The following is a 3,533-nucleotide window of genomic DNA, read 5'->3' as shown; positions in this document are numbered from 1 at the left end:
TTTTCAATAATCTATATGTTACTTTATAAATATGCTATTGTTCATTTTTAATTCATAACATTCATTCATAATACAGTAGGTAATGTTAATATATAACTTGAAATGTTAAAATGTATTATTGTAGATATTAACATTAAACAACATTAATAGTGTCAAGAATTACATTGGTCGTTAATGTAATTTAATATTTAATAGAATACAAACAAACTGAAATGTTTACAAACTGAAACCTATTGTAAAGTGTTAGCTCTGAAGAAATTATTTTTTATCTCATGAGCAATGCCTCTACAGAAAAAGGTAATGGCCATATGTTACAGCTTTTATGATCGGGGTCTGTGTTTGCACCCTCCATACAGTCCATGTGTACAGAGTCCTCGTGTCCTAATGATCTGCAGATTTCGGGCGGCGATTTAGCTTGAACCAGTACGTCTGCCATATTCAGAGGAGGAGGAATGTCTTGCTTTGACATAGTGTCAATAACAAAACTTTTTGGTTTTACAGACATATCAGAAAACCCACTGTCCGGCATGTTTTTAACCATGCTGACACCTGGGCTTGTGCTGTAGCAGTGCGGTGGAGGCCAAATCGAACTGAACTTTGAGTTCTCACACACTCTTAGAGAAACACTGTCTGTCAGTTTGTCTGTGCCACAGTCTAAAGTCTTGGATTTAAGGGCATGTTGATGGTGAGGGAGATCACAATCAGTCAAAGGAGGGCAGCTTTTGGACACAGGCATGTAAGTGGGCATGAGAGGGTCTGAAAGTGGGAAAAAATATGGAGAGGGATCTGATGGCACCACAGCATGGAAGAGGAGTACAGGCAACTCTTCCTTCTCTCTTTGCCTCTTCCAGCATCACAGTCTCCAGCTCTTTATCAGCAAACGCTCTCCTCTTCCTCATACGGACACTGACTGGGGGTTGGTGGAGTCTCTTAGGCCACTCCTCCAGCACAGGTGGCTTGTAGCCTACAACATAACGAAGGAGTATTAAAATAGTGGATTTTTCTTGTTCATAATCAAGTCACATTTACACGATCCTTCCGAAATCATTCTAATCTGATGATTTGCTGCTCAAGAAACACAAATATTTAATTGTCGAAAACAGATGTGCTGCTGATAGTTTTTAGGACTTCTTTAATAAATAGAAAGTTCAAAAGAACAACATTTATTTGAAATATAAATCTTTTGTCACATTAGAAATGTCTTTACTTGTCTTTACTGTCACTTTTTCCTACAGTGTTCTTTAGAAAGAAAAGCAGAGCTTTTGATGTCAGCAGCAAATGGAAAGCATGCAAAGTGCTTTGTCATCTCTTTCAAAAATTTACAAGCCTATATATTTTGCAGTCTTAACTATGTATCATTATATGGTTAGCTACAATTTTTATTAGTATCTGTTAATGGTTTTTCCTGCTGACCATTAAAAATCAAAACAGACATTTTTAGGTCATTACCCACATTTGAGAACCACTTTTTAAATGCATTTCTTAAGTACTGTATAATCAGCTGCACAAATCATTTTCACCTAATTTCAGAAGATTTAAAAAATACATTTCTTAGACTCCACGTGGAACTCATAAAAGTATAGCAGTATTAAATATTCTAGTACAAAACAAATTAAGCATATTTAAATTTATGATAACAATTAAGTCATTTTGACCTTAATGTTGACAGTAAGACTCACATCAGGGAAACTCAAACTCCAAAGCAGTCATATGAGCCAATTATTATTATTATTATTATTTTAATTCCTCTATCAATTTGCATAAATTTAATTACCTTACATAAACACAAACAGATTTATTCCCCACAGAGGGTTCTTTAGCATAACAGGTGAACTAATCCAGTTTCTACCAATGTTGCCTTTCAGGGTGCATTTGTGTTAATGAGATGTGCATTAATCAAGGCTTACCCTCTAGAATACTCTTTGCCAGGAGACTAGGTGCCCTCGTGTAGCGCTGATAAGCTGTGCATCTGAGAACAGAGGTGTTTTTTTTTTTGTTTTGTTTACCTTTTTTACCCTGTTAAAGGGACACTAAGTAGGAATTACTCCCATCTAGTGGTGAAATTGTATTTTGCATTCAAACTAATTTTGCTCTCCAGCACCTTGCTTTTTCAAATGCGCGTTGCATCTACGGTAGGCGATATGTACCAAAAAGGTTTGACAGGATGTCTTCTAATAGCACTTCGTAGAGTTTTCCTTCAGGTGAACAGGTGTGTTATTTCAAACAAACTGCAACATGACAACTAACAAACGAATGTTACAGTATGAATTACTGACTGTGGAAAACATGGAATATTGTAATTAGTAGTTATGTCTAATTTATTCGTTATATTTTCTGAATTATATGCATTGTTAGATATAAAAAAATATTATAATATAGATTGTAACACTGACTTACCTGTCGAGAAGAAAACTGGCCACTTCAGCGTCTCTTTTGAAATCTTTATCCAGCATTAGCTCTTTCCACCTAGAAAAAGCTTCCCCGACATTAACTCTTGTTTTCTGTAATCTACGGTCACGTTTCCTTTTACGTTCTATTTTTAACTGTTTTGGCGACGATGTTTTCTTCTCCTGTGGCGTGGCATATGTATGGTCCATAACAAGAATGCAATCCAGACTTTTAAACTTGCCGGTGCAGTTTCAAGCGCCTCTCACTGCTCTGCACCTGCGTTTCTGGCTCTGACCGAAAACGCGTTGTGGAAACGCGTTGGCTTAGTACTTTTTGTCCCTCTCTGCTATTATAGTTTAGCAAGATGGCGGAACTACATTGAAGCCTTCGTCGACCTACCCGTCCCATGTATATAAAGATAATAAATTCTTCATTTACAAGGATTAGTTTAAACATTGGCATAGGTATTTGTACACCATTGAGGGCATATTTATGAATAAAAATATTAATTTTAGATAATAAAATACCTAAAAAGTTACTTATTGTCCCTTTAAAGAGAATGCATAACTCAGCATTAATTTACGGGATAGATATAAAATAGCCTACTCATTCTACAATGCCTAAATCATTTGCAGTCTAGACTACTGCTTAGAAAGAAAGTACACGCTCGCTCAAATCACTTTGTTTGCAAATAACACCCTTTTTAGTTCCACTGGAGCACACAGAAAGCTCTAAACTACCCTGCTCAGTCAACCAACCTCTGTGGCCTGCTGTCTCCGGAGGGCGACTTGCGCTGCCATCACTCTCTGTCTCTCTACGACCAGCAGAAAGTTCGCGCACTGACAGTCACGCCAGCGACACACGTGACGCGCTTGTGGCCCTTGAGGCGCGACACGACGCCGTGATTCCTGCAGCGAGCGCACTTCGGGCTGCGGCTGAGTCTGCGGGGCGCTGGAGCTTCATCCGTCCAAATCAGCGCTTTTCCGTCAACGCTCTCCACGTCAATGTCTTCAGCCCATTCTGCTTTGAGGGAATCTAGGTGGGTTACATCTACCTGTGAGTCTCTATCAGTTTAATGGACATTTATGAGCCGTTCTCATGAACCGACGCAGCTCATCATATGCAAACTTGATTAGTTCCAATGC

General features: G+C 38.3%; 1 pseudogene; it reads right to left on the bottom strand.

Moving 5' to 3' along the window:
• Positions 1-248: 248 nt before the first annotated feature.
• The window catches only part of LOC113051186 (uncharacterized), a 4,790-nt pseudogene continuing 1,505 nt past the window's right edge, over positions 249-3,533 (bottom strand).

Source organism: Carassius auratus, chromosome 31 (genome assembly GCF_003368295.1).
Source record: "Carassius auratus strain Wakin chromosome 31, ASM336829v1, whole genome shotgun sequence".
NCBI lineage: Eukaryota > Metazoa > Chordata > Actinopteri > Cypriniformes > Cyprinidae > Carassius > Carassius auratus.
This window is presented reverse-complemented; position numbering and strand designations above follow the sequence as displayed.